The sequence below is a fragment of the Myotis lucifugus genome, unplaced genomic scaffold (genome assembly GCF_000147115.1).
Source record: "Myotis lucifugus unplaced genomic scaffold, Myoluc2.0 scaffold_116, whole genome shotgun sequence".
In the NCBI taxonomy this organism is placed as follows: domain Eukaryota; kingdom Metazoa; phylum Chordata; class Mammalia; order Chiroptera; family Vespertilionidae; genus Myotis; species Myotis lucifugus.
Genome location: NW_005871164.1, coordinates 338,150 through 356,917, shown reverse-complemented (window position 1 = coordinate 356,917; position 18,768 = coordinate 338,150).

The following is an 18,768-nucleotide window of genomic DNA, read 5'->3' as shown; positions in this document are numbered from 1 at the left end:
CCTGTCACTTATTATATGTGTGACTTTGGACAAGTTCCTTACCTTCTCTGAGTTTCATTTCCCTCAGTTATGATTTAGGGATAAACATGCCAATTTTACAGAAATGTAACAAGAGTTAAAGATAATTACTGAGAAGCAATTAGCAGATTGCCTGGCACATGGTACTTATTTAGTGAATGTTACCCATGACTACAACTAGTGAAGCCATAACAATATCAGTCATGCAGGAAGGCAGGGGGAAATTTTACTTTTGATTTGTCATTGAAGTATTGTGACTGATTGCATGTTAATTCTTTTAATAAAGCTAAATATTTTCTAAGAATTAGTGAATTTGAATTATTGGGCCAAAAACAATCTTGAAAAGCAAATAAGCCAGGGTTTGGTAATTTGTGATTTCAAGTAGGTTAAAAGCATCTCCTTGAATAACTTCATTTTTCAAACCACAGGTTTTAATATTTTAGTAAAAAAGAAAGTTCTGCCACTACTGGAAGAAGTAGAGAAATAATTGGTCATTTCTGGCTGAAGTGAGTTTTGCCTAAATTTGTACTAACATTCTCATTGTTTTCCCTCTCTGTTTGCAATGTAAGATATTCTTATGCCCCCTATGTTTTAAAGAATTTTCATCCTGTGTTTAACACAAAGACAGTTGAACCATGCAGAGGTGGAATTTAATTTGTATAACACCCTCTTAATAGCATGGTCTAATTAAGATACCCATTAAATTCATGTAATGCTAATTTAATTTGGAGACAAATGTAATTGAGCACTATTGGATTACTTTTAACATAAAATTAACGCAGTGGACATAAAATGAATGTGCTAATTGAATATTGTTGTGAGAAAGATCACAAGGATAAAAATCATGACTGCTATCTTGATGGAAATTACTGTTTTATAGAATGTGACGTGCTGAGCTTACTAGGTTTACCAGTGTAATTTACATGAAGCTGTATGAACAAAACTGTTAGTGACTGTTTTTCTAAGGACAAAGGTCATGAAACAGTTTTCTCCTAACATTGGATAATGCCTTGGCCCTGTCTTTAAGAGTTTGTTATATTGTTGAACTTTGTAAGAGTGCAGTGCACACACTGACTTGCCTTAAGGCAGAAAATTTCAAACTTTTTGATCTCAAGACTCTTTTACACTCTTAAATATTATCCAGGACTTCAAAGAGCTTTCCTTGATGTGGATTTATAGCTACTGATACTTATCACATAAGGCATTAACATTGAAAAAAAAGTTAAGTATTTTTATTAATTCATTTAAAATAGCCACAGAAAACAATTACATATTAACATGAATCGAATTTTTAAAATAAAACATAATATATTTTTCCAAGAAAAAGTGACGTTATTGCCCATTTTTGCAAACCTCTAAAATCTAGCTTCATGGAACACATCTGGTTTCTGTTATCTTCCTCTGTATTAAATATATTGTGATATATTGCCTTGGTTGAAGCATATAAAGAAAATGCAAACTCACTTATCGGTAAGTGGCAGACTGAGGCGATTTTAGTAGCCTTTTCAGATAATTGGTGGATATTATTTTTTGATGTGAAAACCAAACTCTACAGGTGGCAGTTCCCAGGAGCAGTTGTGATGCAATTAGTGTCTCAAACTGGATCAGAAGCTCTTCACACCCAGTTACACTGTACGGGCCTCTTATTCATGCATGATTTGCTAACATTATGCACTGGTCATTTGAAAAATATCGGTTCACTGAGTTATGTATATATTCCAGATGTTGACAGATTCCATTATAAAATGTGAGAAAATTACATTTGTTAAAATCACGCTGTTCTCATCAGAAAAGCCTGTTAAGTCCTGGGGAGCTGTCAGTCTGGGTGGCAGACACACATTTCCCAGCATTTTTACTTACAAGCTGTCAGTTGTTTTCTTCAAAGTGACAGATTCACTAGCTCACTTTTGAGAAAGTGTCTGCTAAGCACCCAAGTCTGAATAAGTATAGTTTCTGATAATTCTTTTAAGTAAGAATCACATTAAATGAACAAAAGGAGCCTGTTAATCTCACAACTCAAAAAATTGCATAAATGCTTTTTAAAAATAAGTGCTGTGCTTCCACAGAATTGTTTCATACAACTTTCCAAGATATTAAAAGTCTTATCAAAGGTTGTAAATAAAATTAATGATTTTTAAAGCTTCAACAGAAAGAAACCTGGCATGCGATTGGCGTGTTTTCCTGGCCATGAGTCACTTTGACGAATACAGTGACTACGAGGACAGCGTGGCACCATTGCCTTGAATGAAGCTGAGACGCCAGCGGTTTACCCACCACGGCCTGCGCACCATCAGTGCAAATGTCCGCACAACAAAAAGGCTTAGTAGTAGTGTCTTAGGATTATTGTGGAAACAGTTCGGACCAGAAATACTGCCAGGAAATGTCTTGGAAATCCCCAGGGCCTTTGGTCGTACTTTGACAATACGATAGTAAGGTCTATGTCTGCCTAGATGCCCCTGAACCGGGCAGAGATAACATTTACAAAGACAGGCCGCTTACTGCCAGATACCACCCGCACAGTGAGGCTCCGGGCTGTCTTCTCCCCACTCCAGCCTCTACACATCAGCCACTACCAAACAAGTGAACAAATACAACATCTAGCTACAGTATTTTCTCCAGAGGATTGGGATGTGGGGTACATAAACCATAATATATTGCAATTTACAGAAAAATTAGAACAAGCGAATGCTCTTGTGTGTGGATATTCAGATGAAGCCTGACTGACTCGATCAGCCTTGGATCCTGGAGCTGCACACTTTGAAGTTAACACGGGTGTTATAAATATATAGACCCATCAACTTTGTTTCAGAGAGCTGAGCCGCCTTGAGGAAAGGACATTGATATTGACAATTATTTCCTTTTGCAGCATCTCAGGCACCCAAGACAGCACAGTTCAGTTGGGGGTTGGTGTGAGAATGTATCAAATGGGCCTGTTGCGGTTTTAAGGGTTGACACATCATTCAAGGCAGAAAGGAAGTATTCTTGCAGATTTTAGAACCTGTACCTCCTTCAGTCTTCCATTCTCATCAAAATAAGATTTAAACTACATTTTAACTAGAAAGAAGTAAGAAATACAGATTCTTTTCCATGGTCCTTGAAAATGTGGGGATTGCTATGAACTTTAGTTGGAAAACCAAAAACTTCCCTGGCCTTAAATATATATACTGTACCTTCTTTGTTGGTTTTTGATTAAAAAAAAATGAGTTTAAAAACTCCAGAAAGAGGACTTCACTTCAAATATTTGGAACATGAGAAAAGTGAGGGTGAATAGAATAATTTAGGAAATTCAAATCCTGTAGTGGCAGAACTTGTGCGACTGCCACATACTTGGAAATATGACAAGATAAATTTGTGGGAAGAACCACCAGAAAATTAATGTAATACTGTGCTTTGCTTCAATCCTTGGTTTTTATTGTCTGTTGTTTAAAGACTGTGGTTTTTCTTTGACTAATTTGGAAAGAATGTTTGTTAAGATTGGGGTAAATTTTTAATTTCTTATATTTCAAGATCCTTAGAAAACAAAAAGGTTCTATTTAAAATATCTGGCTTTGAAGTAAAGGCAAAACAAATGTCTAATACTGAAAATCACGTTGTTAAGATAATTTTGTCACATAGTTGACAATTACTGAGTGAACAGGAATTTTTACTGAGGGCAAGGTTTCTATAACCTTAAAGTCTTTGAGAAAATCATGTGATCGGTTCCCTTCTCTGCTGTCTTCCAATCCATACAGGAGTTGGTTAAACCTAATGCAGAACAGGTTGCCCAGGGAAAGATCAATGCCCAGGGCCCACAGAAACTGAACCTAGAGTTTTATTTCATAAAATAAGTAAGTAATTGGTTAATTTACAAAGAACATTTCAAGTTTCAGGTCTTTATTCTATCTTGGGCCCTTCTAAAGGTAATGGACACTTCCCCTCCTCTTTTTAAGTTATCATCCCATCATTGAAATAATTATAAATCTCAAATCTTTTTCCCTGGGGAAAAATTAGATTGCAAATGAATTTCTACTGAAATCAGTTAATATCTGGAATGAAACCATTGCTGAAGTTACTGTGATTCAATCTTCTCAAGACTTCAAAGTTTTTTGGAAAATTCTGTCCTTCACTGTTCCTTAAGGAATTATGAAAAGAATGAGAATAAATGGCAGAGGAAAATGGGACAATTATAGTGACATCATAAGAACATTGCATTATATGAAATGGGACTTGGATTCTGATGCAATTTCTGTCTTCAGCATATTGTGACCTTGTGTGGATTTTGTAAAAGTAACAGGCAAATGATTCCCTAATCCAAGATTCTCTGTGCGGAGTTAGAGAACTGAAAACAGTGCATAGTAGTGTTTCAGGCAGACAGTAGGCTCATTTACTAAACCTTGGACCTTGGAAAGCTGAGGAGAGTCTAAAGCTGATCAGAGAAGGCCACAATCTATTCAGCAGCCTCTGGTGTAACCACAGTATCACACTTATCTCATTCTATCAGCATATCTTCCTTGCCCATTTTATCAGGCACCAAGCTGATTTGACTTTTTGACTTCTACTTAACTACTTCCTATGACTCAGAAATCACTTACATCATCCCTAGTGTAGGCAACAGTGCCTCTATTTCTTCCATAATGTAAATAAAGAGAACTAAAGAGGACACACCCAGCGTGCCTTAATTCAGTAACCCAGCCTCAATAAAGCTCTAATGGCCATCCTATATAATAAAAGCCTAATATGTAAACCAACCAAATGGTGAAAAGATTGGTGGAACGACCAGTCATCACTATGACACGCACTGACCACCAGGGGGCAGATGCTCAATGCAAGAGCTGTCCCCAGTCCACAGGCCACAGGCCAGCCAAGGTAGGTGCCAGCAGGGGTTCCCCCATCCCTGATTGCCGCCCCGCCAGTCACCCTGCAGAGGGAGGTGACTGGCGGTGGCAGCAGGGAGTAGGGCCATGGAGTGGGCGGCACCAGGCCAACCAAGGTGGGTGCCAGCAGGGGCCTCCTGATCGCCCCACTGGGTGCCCCGCAGATTGTCCCTGATCACCAGCCAGGCCTATGGACCCTACCCGTGCACGATTTTCATGCACCGGGCCTCTAGTTTATATATATAAAAGCCTAAGTGACCAAACAACCTAACCACCGAACAACCAGTTGCTATGATGTGCACTGACCACCAGGAGGCCAACGCTCAATGCAGGAGCTGCCCCCTGGTGGTTAGTGCACTCCCACAGCGGGAGTGCCACTCAGCTGACCGACCTAGCCCAGTAGCCCACCAGCCTGGCAGCAGGCAATCACTACCTCAGTAGTCCTGCAGGTCCAATCTCCAGAGAACGGGCCAGGCACCAACTGACCTGCGCCGGCATGATCCCGACAGTGCCACTGGCCTGGAAGTCAGCCTTGGGCACCATGGCCTCTTTCCCTCCCTAGATGCTCCACAAGGAAGAAACGATATAAAAGTGGCCACCAGGTGGCTCCCTACAACTGGCCCAAACGTCAGCAGGACGGATCCAGATACCAGGCCAGCAAGGGCTTCCTACCACCCACCCAGAGGACCGATTGCATCCCGGCCCTCCCCGCACCCACCTCAGGACGGGTGCCAGACACAGGGCTCACGGCTGGTGAATGCTGCTGTGGTGGCGCAAGCCTCTCCTGATCAGAACTGACTGGGTGTGAGCCCACAGCAGGTGCAGCGGGGCCAGGAGTGGCAGGCAGGAGCGGCAGGTGGCGTTGGACTGCCGGTTTCAGTCCCATCCCTACAGGCCATGACAAGGGACCCCACCCATGCACGAATTCATGTACTGGGCCTCTAGTTAGGTTATGACAGTCCATTACCTGGGTCCTCCTGCCTCCACCCTCCCTCTCCTTTCACCTTCAGGGAACCTCTTGCTCCACTGTATCATGGACACCTATGGCAGCCCCATCCCTGAGGGTATTTCTACCAGCCATCATCTGGAGAACAAGGGAAAGAGCTCTCTTTGGGAGTTCCTTGGCTCCAGGAAAAAGCTATCTCTTTCCTCCCCTGAACTTCCCTTCTTGGTGTGCCACTGAGAAGGGGGGAGCTCATGACTCAGTATTAAGTGAAATTGGTCTTGGAATGAAGGGAAGGGAGGGGCCCTGTAATACTTCAGAAGAATCACAAATCACAGGCATCTCAACTGGCAGGTTCTTCCTGGCATTTCCATACCTCTGATAGGGTTTCTCTCATTCTCTGCATTTAATTTTCTCTCTTGAAGAGGAGAAAGCTAGAAGAGGTTAAACCAGTGGTTCTCAACCTTCTGGCCCTTTAAATACAGTTCCTCATGTTGTGACCAAACCATAAAATTATTTTCATTGCTACTTCATAACTGTAATGTTGCTATGAATCATAATGTAAATATCTGACATGCTGGACGTTCTTAGGCGACCCCTGTGAAAGGGTCGTTCAACTGTCAAAGGGGTTGTGACCCACAGGTTGAGAACCGCTGGGTTAAACATATAACCTCTACATGTAAGCACCTACTCTATTTCACATAATACAGCTTATTTAATGCTCACAATAACCCTAGAAAGTAGTTGATACTATTCCTATTTAATAATAAAAAATGGTGGCTCAGAGAATGTCAGTAATAATACCAGATCTTACTTCTAGAATAAGCCTAAATACTAATGTTGCTTTCATTCTTCTGTTCATATCTTATTGCTCTCCAGCTAGTATATTCTCCTCATTTCTCAGTCACTTTACAACTGAGACCTTTTTTTCTTTTATCCTGATAGGTACTTTGTTCTTGGCACTGCTTTCCATATTCATGATCAACAGTGCTCTTTCCAGCTGTGTGAGGCAATGACAAACTTTTTCTTATGGGATTTCTCAGTAGAGAAGTCATAAATGGCACTGCGTAAGGAGGCCAGCTCCAAAGGAGCCACACTAATGTTAATAGCAGATTAAATGATCTGGTAGATGCTGCCACAGTGGGCACTACTTAAAAGTATTTTCCAAAATAATATTCTAAATTTTAAAATGATCTTAAGTTCTTTCTTTTTAACTTGAATTCAATGTCACTTAGCTGTTTTATAAGGATCTCTGGCCATCACTAAAGTCTATTTTAAACTGATTAGTCTTCTCTAATGAGGAACTTTATAAACTCCCAATAAAAGCCCACAATTCAGAAGTTAGAATAATTCAGTGAACTTAACCATGTAAATGCTCAATGAAGCAAGTGATTAAAAAAGAAATAGATAAAAGAAATCAAGGTATAAATGAATAAATTTATGTTTTGTTTTTTTTGGTACTGCTTATAGGTCATAATTAGATTGGCATGGCTTGAAAGCAAAAAGCTGACCTTATCACTCACCAGGTGTGGCAAATAACATGGACACGTTTTTGTAGCTTTATAGTAATAAGCAGGTTCTGTTTTTTTCACTCAATAGAGTACTCTTTGCTATTTATTTCTGGATGATCACTAACTGTAGTCACTCTTTTGATTGGATAATTCTCTGCCGTTGCCTTGCTTGTAGCCAGAAGGGAAGCATTTTTGTAGTTGAGAATCCTGCTATGCTCTTCAATGAGAGCAAAGTTTGGACGCACGAGAAATAAGAGAAATAATCATATTTACAAAATGAGATAAAAATGTTCTCTGAGGTCTCCTTAGTGTACTGGACTTTTTAATCAGGAAGACCTCTTTTTTATCATTATGCAATTGTGAGAGGAAGCTAGTAGAGATGGTATCATTTCCATTTTGCAAGAAAGGAAACTCAGGATCAAAGACATTAACTGACTTTCTTAAGTTCCTCAACCAAAGACATTTTAAAATATATATATGTATTTTTAGAGAGACAGGAAGGGAGAGGGCGAGAAAGGAAGAAACATCAATGTGAGAGTGAAACATTGATAGGCTGCCTCCTTGCATGCCCCCTACTGGGGATAGAGCCAGCAACCCGCGCTGAGTCCCTGACCAGGAATTGGACCTGCAACCTTTTGGTGCACAGGACCATGACCAACCAACTGTGCCACACTAGCCAGGGTTCAACTAAAGATTTTGAAAGAACTGAGATTTGAATCCATATGGGTTAACTGCAAAGCCACGTTCTTTTATCTAGACCAGCCGTGGGCAAACTACGGCCCGCGGGCCGGATCCGGCCCGTTTGAAATGAATAAAACTAAAAAAAAAAAAAAGACCGTACCCTTTTATGTAATGATGTTTACTTTGAATTTATATTAGTTCACACAAACACTCCATCCATGCTTTTGTTCCGGCCCTCCGGTCCAGTTTAAGAACCCATTGTGGCCCTCGAGTCAAAAAGTTTGCCCACCCCTGATCTAGACCAATGATTTTCAACCTTTTTTATCTCATGGCACACATAAACTAATTACTAAAATTGTGCGCAAAAAATAGGTATAATTTTGATTCATTCACACCAGTTGGCTATGGTTGTGTTAGCTGTTGTTATTTTTATATTTGACAATCTGAAAAGAAAAGAGGTCAGTGCCCATGACTAAATAGTCAGGTATTACATGTTTTTTTTTAAAAATCCACACAAAGTTGAAAATCACTGATCTAGACTGAGTTGAATTAAACAAAGCAAAATTAAACGAAGAACTTAGTAGGATTATATTTTCAAACACATCCTTTTTAGAGCACTAAGCAACTACTAGGTGCCAGCATTGCTCTGGCAGGCACTGTGCAGACAGGAGAATCGGATGCTGCAGGCATCCTTGGGCTATAGGTATGTCAGCAGCTGTGGTAATCACAGTGAAATAAATCGCTGTCGTGAGAGCAGCAGGAACAAATTACCAGGGAAGCACAGTGAGAAAGTGAAAACCTCACCGTCAGAAATTCCACCTGTCCGGGAAAAACCCTCTCACTTTCAGTGTGTTTCTTAACCAAACACTTGCTCAACGCAGATAGAAACTGTCACTGCTGTAGGTACCAGTGTTTGTATGTGTGAAGCTAGAAATAGAACCCTGATCTCATGAGTCCAAGCAGGTGCCTGCTTAGATCACTCACGAGCATAATCACAATGAGCCAGTCATGTTTCGCAGTCCCCCTTGTTCCTATCTCACTCCCAGCACTGTCCGTCTGCCCACCCGTCCCTGGTAGGCTCCCATGGGATCGTATACCCTTCTGCATATGGAATGAGTCTGTGAAGACAGAAACTCTAGTATGAACTGAAAATCCCTTTTAGTCTAATGACATTCACCTTTCAGAACATCACCTCCTGTGCTTCTAGGTTCTAGAGCCTGTGAAACTTCTGTAGGAGAGACTCACTCTTGCTCTACGATGCCCCCATCCATGGTGGACCAGTCAAGCTGCTGTTGTCCCAGTCCTCACTTCCTAGTCACTTCCATGGCGGGTCTTCCAAACTCCTTGATGGTAGCTGGGGGCCAGAGGGCACTCCAGGAAGCAAACTGACACAGACCCCAAAAGACAAAAGCCCTATCCTCCTTCCCATAAAGCAATGTCACCTGGTAAAACAAATGGGGCAATGCAGGCGCACACTCAGTTTATTCTCCCCGGCACTGACTCTGATAGCAGAAGACAGGGCAGGCCGCTACCATTCCTAAGGCTCCCTCAAGCAAGATGCTGATAAGCCTTTTATTTATGACCAATGGATGAGCCCATGTGTGCTGATCCTTTATCTTCTGCTCAAGCCTTGCCGAGCTCTGTCACCAGCCCTCCTCTAGCTGAAGTCCGCCAGACCTTAACCTACAGCATTCCTGCCCTGGCTACCATTTCCTTCATTTGTCTGTGACTTCTATCAGATAATAGGTTCACTATCGTCAGGACAACCACTATTAGTTTCTGTACTGCTGACCAATGACGTTTTCTTTGTTCTTGGTTAAATCCCATCTGGGCTCTGATTTATTTCTCCCTTTTGAATGATCCATGCTCTGCCCTTCTTTTCATTATCTTGCTTATATTTTACTAACCGAAGGCAGTTCTTCTAAACTCGATCATTTCGCATGTACTATATTTACTTATATCCAATGCATAATTTCCCCCAGTGTATATACTGCATAATCATGCCTAAATATACTTTTTAATCATATATTATACATGACTTCCCACAAGTTGTATGTGTCTTTAAATATCTTATCTCCCCATAAGAGCTCCTTCTCTCCTATTTGTTACAGCTCATAACTTGGAATCTCGTTTTCTGAAATGGGGCTGGTGATGAACTCGCATTGCTGATAAGTTAAGTCGGTGAATTGCTGCTTGGCCACAGATTCTCTGGGTGCAGAGCTCCAAAGTCAGTATTTCCTGAAGGCATGAGGGGGATTTTAATGTGAAGCCAGGTTAACAGTCTAGCCTTCTGGAAAGGCCTGCTGATTTGACTCAAAGACCGCTGGGCTCACAAAATTGCCTATTCTCTTCAGTCAATATTTATTGACAACCATTACTCAATAAAGCAACTCAGATTAAGTGCCCTGCCTGAGGTGGGTGATAATGGCAGCTCTGATGGTAGAGGACAAGTTACTAACTTCTATCATTTCAGATCTTATTGATTTAGTGGATGAAAGAGTAGGGCCACTCTTTTGGTACTAATTTACAAATTCTCTAAATATAGGCATGCAAGGGCACACAGCTCCCCTCCTACCTTCTGTTTTCTCTTGGTGAAATCCAGTCTTCACAAATGCAAATTAAGGCCTTAATAAATATACTGGACAAACTCGTGTAGTAAGAGACAGACCCACTTTTCCGAATTAAGATACTTAGCAAGTATTTTAGGTGATGAGTGACAGTAAGGAGAATTCTAGGATGTCACTTGACAAAGTCCACTCACCTGTTTTGTCTTTGATGTTTTTCACTCAGTGTTATAACCTTAGGGTCTGAGTTCCATGTCCCTGCCAGTCTATGGCATGTGGAACAGAAGGCTCCGCCCTGTGTATGAGCCCAGCAGAGCCTGGCGACCCTTCCTGTTTCCACACTGGTCTTCCCACTAGACTAGAGTTCACCAGGACAGAGTTCCTCACATGGAAGGTTCTTCTTCCCAGAACCCTAATTCTAACTGTTATGGCATCTGTGGAACAAATCAAAATATCTTCTGAATTCCAAAGCCAGGCCTTCTTAGAAAAGCTACAGAGGGGATACATGAAAGAAGGAAACACTGCGTTTGCATCCATTCAGAGCCATGTGTGGGCAGCGGAGGGTCAAGCCGGTCCTTAATGGCTCAGGACGCTCAGTCATCCAGATGTTTCCCATCCTTCCTTCCTTTTGCATGAGCCTGAGACAAACTGAATGGAGAAAACATTTAAATAAAATGCGACTAGAACAGAAGAGAGGGCCCTAGTCCTGAAGGCAGGTTGTGTGGATGAGGGGGGACATTTTTGTTCCTGCACACTCTCACCTACCTCCGTTAGCCAGGTCCCTGCTCCTGCAATTCAGGAGAGCTACCCAAGGCCAAATCAATGTAATGTTCTGCCCTCAGCATGGTGCTATCTCCATGTTATGTGCCCTGAGTTTCCTTCCAAAGAGATGACTGAACAAGAAGGAGACAGCTCTAAACATGATTTATTTTTTGTTAAAGCCTATATACATCATTTCCCAGCATGCTTTGGATGGGCCCCTTTTCAGGTTTCTGTGTCTGAATCTCTGAATGAATCTAATTGGGTCCACAAGGGAGGGAGTTTTTCTTTATTATATGAAATTAAACTCTGATTCAATGTGTGTGTGTGTGTGTGTGTGTGTGTGTGTGTGTGTGTGTGTGTGGCGGGGGGCGTTATTGTTGGTTTTTCACTGGAAAAAAAATTTTTGAAAAAAATAATAGAATTTCAGTGGTAAAGGGACCATAGAGACTTTTATTCCAGTGTTTATTAAATTCACTTTGGCAGGGAACTCTTACCTAAAAGTGAATCTATAGGAGTATAACAATGTATGATAGATATTATGTGAACTAGTTAAAAGGAAAGGTGAAGCCTGCTTTTTGTTGGTTTGTATTTTTTTTTTAATTTGGTCTTTCTTTCTCTTCAACCCATTTCCCCGCCCTCCATCAAATGGTCCTTAATAATTCTTCTTGGAATTGTGTCATTTCCCAGAAAGGTATTTGAGGTGCGATGACCTAGTAAATATCCCCTCATTTTATTGAGGAGGAAACTGAAATCCAAAGCAGAGGAGGGCCTTACGGAAGGCCCCGCAGCCAGCTAGCTGCAGTTCACACGCTGGACTCCAAGCCCAGTTCACTTTCTGCTACACTGTGTTGCTTGGCGTGACATCATCTTTCAATTAGCTGCGGTCATTGCCTCACGACATATGCAACAGCAGCCTGAGGAACGCAAGCTGAGCACATTTTCAAATCAGCAAGTGCTGCTGTGACCAAGAGAAAGTTCAAGGGCAGCTGATGGGATGGCTGCAGGTGTCCAGCCTTCCACGTTCCCTTGCCATCACGTTCTCTGCCTCAGGGGGGCTGTTTCCCATTGGCTGGCCCTTGGGGTGAACAGAAATTGAAAGTGTTTAATTTAGATTTTCTTCAGGTTCCTTGACTGGCAATCAGCACATCTTCGTACCCTTACCTCTCCAGCTGTTCTCTGTGCAAAGCTGAGCAAAGCAAGGCTGCTGAAAATGCCAGAGCCATTTAGTGTCAGAGAATGTCCCCAATGGATTCAGCATTCTTAAAGTGACTCATTTAATTGGAGTTGTAAGGCATTGGATAATAATGATATCCTTTGGCTATATTCTTAGTGGGTTGTACACCTATAATGAAATCCATAATGAAAAGGATAATAGAAGTATATTTGGGAAGGGAATCCATTAAGTTCCCCACGCTGCAGAGGAAAATGTGGCATCCTGAGTAATGCCCTGACTTTGGTTTTACCCTCAGAGACCCCCATCTGGTTCTAAGGTATGGACAGTAGATTAATAGGGGTAGAGGAAATTCCCGTTAAAGCCTGGATTCACAGTGTTTCTCTAACTAGAAACCAAACCCATTCGTCATTTGTTGTGAAAAACTGGGATTATAATAAGGACTGCTAATTTTAATTACTGTGATTGACTTTTTGTCTCCTGGTTTTATTCCTGTTGTATTCTGGGGTCCTGTCTGCTATCCCCTTTGTTCTCATGCTGGGGGAATTGGCCATGGTATTTCTTCACATCTGTGGACTTTCTAAGAATGAAAAAATCCTTGGGAGATGGAGGTATTTCCCTTCTCCAGAGCAAGAGGCAATATAATAATGATAATGCCTCCATCAGGACACAAGCTGAACAGGTCTGCTTGCAGCTTTCTTCATAGAGTGGAGGTTTTCTAATCTCAGGGCTCCTCAACTGTGGCACCGACCTAATGTGTGTGTAGCCCCACCCTGGGCCCACCACCGCCCACCCAACCTCCCCATGGGACTGGAAGAACACAGGCAGCTGATGAGAGCATGAGGCCCATGCTGCCTCCTGCACTCTCTCTCAGTAATAGAGCCTTTTGTCTCTGATGCAGGAGCCTCATGTCTTTAAGCCTCTATGAAACTTGCAAGCTGACTTGTAAATCTTAAACTCTTCACAGTTCTTGAGACCTGGTTTCTTCTTTCTGGAGCCTCATCTAGATTATTAATTCCTGCTACGCCGTCTTCATCCCAGCATCCTTCCCATGTTTCAGAGGTTCCACCCAAGTTTCTGGTGTACCTTTCCACTGATTACCCCTCCAAGTGTGGCTTTCTGTCTGCAGTCACTATTAAATACGTAATTCCTGTAGGCATATTTCAACTCATATGCCAATTCTAATTATTTGATGGTGACAGCCGGGAGCTTATGATAGAAAGATTCAGAAGGTATGTCCATGCCCAGGGTAAAAGAAATGCAGGATCCTTAGGGCTAGGAAGGAGAAGTGGTCTAGATACTTCAAGTCCAAAATATCTGCATTAGGGTTCTGGTGTCAGACATGCCAAGTGCTATGTGATATGGAGAACTGGTGAATAGAGCTGGACGTATACATAACATGAAGTGGACTATTTTTGAAGATGGTGAACCCATTGTCCATCCAAACAGATGACTACTCCGGCTACTTATAGAAGATAAATCTGCTTAGTTCTCTATAATCCTTTCTCATACTCTGCTGTGGCCAGGCAATTAGGATCCTTCCCACAAGTTTCAAAGGTGGAAAAGCACAACTAGTACAGGCTTTAGTATTTTAAAGCCACTGTTAACAGGTTTATAGAATTCACTGTTTTGTTTTTATTTTACAAAGTTTTGAAATAGTGAAATCTCCTCTACTTTTAAATACCAGGAAAACTGGTAACTCTCCTGAAAACTGGTAAATGTACTTCAAAGGCCAGAAATGGCTATGAAGCAGTCAAAACCATTAGATATGATCTTTGTGGCACTGGGAACCGGTCCGGAATGTGATTCTAAATGGTAGTCCTCTGGGAAAAAGGCTATCGTGCCAAATGAGGAACACCACACACTCAGAATGAAATTTGTTTTTCAGTACTGCTTTATTGTGGCAACCTTCAGGGTTGTGTTGTATCATCACATTTTCCCACTTTCAATTTTGTGAGTTATTCAGAGCATCCCATTAGTTGTATCAAAAGAAGGGATCCGAAATATGGTTGAGGAATAAAAGAGGCTTTAATAGTTGGGAGAATTCCATCAAGTATAATCAGGAAGGGAGTGTCTTAGAATTAGATGGAAATTTCAAGGTCTGTCCTCTGTAAAACCAATGTCACATCACCCTTACAGAAGGGCCCTCAGACCCTGCACCTAAATGACTGCTATATGTGTTAACGGAAACATGGAGTTCTTGGGGGGCTGCAAGGAAAAGAATTTCCTAAGCTCCGTGGGAGGATAGGGTTTTGTGGAAAGCTTTATTGATGATGATGTAAAATTAAGGGAATTCCCCTCAATGGCCCCATCTCTATCAGTCTCCTCATGGAAAAAGTACAATCTGGTCTTCAGCAGGGCCAGACTATAGTTCCATATTAAAGTCTAGTCCAGTCCAGCATCTGGCTAGCTTAGCTTGTGTTCCCAGCTGCAGTCCATTGCATGTGAGAGAGAACAGACAAGAGCATGGGCTTGTGTGAGTCGTGAAGCAGGAGAGCAAAAAGAAGAGAAGGAGCTCTTTGGAGATTTTAACTAAGATTCCATGCACTTCTGAGGAGGTCCATCCCCTAGCCAACCCATTGTTCTTCAGGCTGGACTGGCAGGCAAGCACCTCCCCTCTCACCCTGACTTCTCTGTGCATGCCCCCCCCACACACACACACACAATTTCCTTCCCCCAGTGATCTGCAGGTTGCCTAGGGAGCATGAATCTGTAGCTTCCTGGTGAAGCTGCCCAGATGACCATGTTTATATGTCTGGCCTCCCCTTTGCTCTTTTCCTATCATTAATATTAATAAACTGGCTAATGATAAGGACAATGTATGGATCTCAGATTCAGGATTCTGCTGAAGATACCATGACTATTCTTGTCTCAGGACCTTTGCACATGGTCTTTTCTTGCTGGAAACTTCTCTGTCCTCTGTCTTCCCTTAATCTAGCTAACTGCAACTCATACAGTATATATTTTTCTGGTATTTTTTAGAAATAGTTGATGGTTTGGAGTGACATTCAAGATGCTTTGTAGTTTGACTATCACCCATTTACTTATTTTTATTCTATCTCTCTATTTAAAAAGCTAATATGCAAAGTGTCCCCGAGGGAGTTCAACCAGGAGACTGGAAGTTCTATTGCTCACTATGATGTGCGCTGACCTCCAGGAGGCGGTGCAGAATGAAGGAAGGCCCTGGCCAGTAGCCAGAAGGCCCCAATTGGCCCTGATTGCTGTCCAGGCTTAGAAACCCCACCCAAATTTTGTGTACCAGGCCTCTAGTCTTTAAATAAACCACCCTAGTTTCCTAAATGCTCTCTTCCCTCTTATTATTTATGCTATGTTACCTGTGTAAATTTTTTCTTTATACAGAAATCCTTCCACTAAGGATTAATAGTTGTTTGTGTGTTTTTTTCTTCTTGCTCACATTCACTTTGCTTGTACTTAATCACATTATGAGCAGAATTACAAGGGTCTGAACATATATGTCCTGTTTGGTTCTGTCTGTATGTTCAAAGTGTTTCTTTCAAGTACATTTTTGTTACTCTTGGGTAAGAACCAGACTTTATTTATTTGTGTGCCTTCCACAGAACTTTGAGTGAGCGGCAAGAGATGCTCAACAGTGTTGTTTCTCAAACTTTAGCCCTCATCATAATCACTTAGAGACCTTGTTAAAATACAGCTTGTTGGACCCACCCCCAGCGTTTCTGGTTCAGAAAGCCAAACATTTGCATTTCTAACAAGGTAGGGCAATGCTGATGCTGCTAACTCAGGAACCATACTTTAAACCACTATTCTGTGAGAGTGGTTTTTTTTAAAAAAAGACTGTTCCTGGGCTCCACCCATGACAAAATAAATTAAGATCTCAGAGTATGGCACTTTTCTGACAAAAAGAAAAAAATCAACAACCACAACTCCACTGGGGTTGAATTTAGCTGTTTCACTGAAGAAGTGGAGTCCAGAACAAGAGCGCATGCTTGCCGGGAGGCCAGGGCAAAGCAAATGCCATGACCAAACAAGCAAGTGTGAGTTAGGAAGTCCATCTCACACTTTAATGTGCTTACAGTAAGGCATTGAGGTTAAATCTGGGATGGCATTTCAGGTGCTGCTGGGTTAACATGCTCCTAGTGGTTACCTCTGTAAACCACACTGATAGCAATGAGTTCAGACATCCATGAAGAAATAGGGTGAGGACAAGCAAGGGGTGAGGAAGGCAGGGGATAGATCAGACCAGAAAAGTGAAGCAAGGCTAGAGTACCCACATCTGATAGAACATTAGAAATTCAAAAGTAGGAAGGAAGAGGGAGTGCTGGGAGACTGCCTTTGCACAGAAAATTAGTTGAAAGCTATAGGTATGAGGTTTTAAGTACATTTTTTTGGAGAAAACATCTAATCATGACAAGATTGGCCCCAACTAAGTATGTAATTTCTGCCTCATTGAGGAGGCAGGCATGAGAGCAAAAAGGTAAATGTGTCTTCTGGAGGCGCATCCTAACAGGGCCCCAGAGAAATTGTATTAAAACCCATAAGCTTTCTCCATCTTCTTAGTTGCCTTAGTAGAGAAGGTAATTTCCATTGGAAAAAAAATACACACAAAAGGATTTCACTTTCCACTTTATTCCCAGTAGTTGGCATTAAATTAGTCCTATAGAATGTGTTTGGAGACCAGGAGACCAAGTTGATGAGCAGCGATTGTCTAAGCAGCAGGTGTATCAGACTCATTTAATCATTTAACCACAGGCCCTGCATGTATTTCAGCTTTCTTAGTCAGGTTGACTTTTACTTGCAAAAACCGCTATCGGAGGGTGCATTAGAGTGGGTGTCTAATTGATGGTGCTTGTCGAATTTTATGCTCTGCAAGTGCCAAGTACATTTTCCCCTGGTATGCTCTTCCCTGATCCATTTCTCCAAAGTGAGCATCTGAAAGAAATTTAGTTCTTTTGAGATTCTTGGCAGGACTCACTTTCTCACAGATTTTAGGGCTCATGTTCAGAGTGGGATGGAAAACTACCATCTCCAGACTCAGCCAAAGTCCATTGTACCCAGACATCTCACCTAGAAGGACTATATGTGTGCAGGAGGTAAACTCTACTTCATGGATCTTTCTCTCTTAGAAGAATGTGTGTGTGCATGTGTGTGCTCTCTACTTGTAGTAGTTTGAATGGTGAACTCCCTGAAGAAATTTCCACATCCTGGAAACTGTGAACATGATCTTATTTGAAAAAAAGGGTCTTTGCAGATGGAACTTATATAAGGATCCTGAGATGAGATCATCTCCTACACTATCCACGTGGGTCCTAAATTCAATGCTGAGCATGTTGTAAGAGACAGAAGAGGAGAAGACACAGAGGAGAAGAGCAGGCGAAGATGTGGCAGAGCTTGGAGTGATGCAGCCACAGCTGAGAAGTGCCTGGAGCCACCTGCTGCTGGGAGAAGCAAGGAGCAGGATTCCCAGAGCCTTTGGAGGTAGCTGGACCTGCGGACGTCGTGGCTTTTGGAATTCTGGTGTCCAGAATGATGATCAACTTTTTGTTTTTTTAAGCCTCACAGTCTGTGGTATTTTGTTGTGGCAGCTCTAGAAAATGAATACACTACCCAATAACCTGAGGTGGGGGCGGGATGTTGGGTAGGGGCTGCAGAAGGAATAAGAGAAAAAGAGAACAAGTCCCAGACCTCCCTAAAGGTCATTTTGGTTAAATTTTGTTTCCAGGCATTGACTGTGTCCTCCAAAGAGGACTTCTGCCAACAACAGGTGGTCAACCACCCTTCACTATGGCAGAGTCTTTCCTTACTTCCACCCTAACCTGACTCCAAATACTGCCTGGCCTGGCCTGCAGCTAAGGGAAGTGTCTGCGGGTGGGTCGGTGGGGGGTTAGGTGTTTGGGTGTAGGGCTGCAGACCAAGTCTTCAGGATAAAGCAGATCTCTGCGGATGAAAAAAAAATGCCTGAGATTCAAAAGAACATTTTCTGTGGGATTCTCTGTACACCAGCCACTCTGGGTAGTGAATACAGTTACTTTTTCTCTCACAAAATAGGCAACTCAAAAGGTACTGAGTTTCCTGGGGGAGTCCACAGCCCTCCAGGTCTATTTCCCACAGTCAGCTTGATGGTATCAACTTAGCATTAGCATGGCCCCTCTGATCCTTGGTGTGTAGTCTCCCTGTGGAATCATTAGTTTTTCTCTCTCAAATATTATTCAGGACTTCATTAAAATTGAAAGTTTTCAGGTCCAGCTCACATTCTCCTGCCTTGACGATCTCACTGCCATTCAGACAA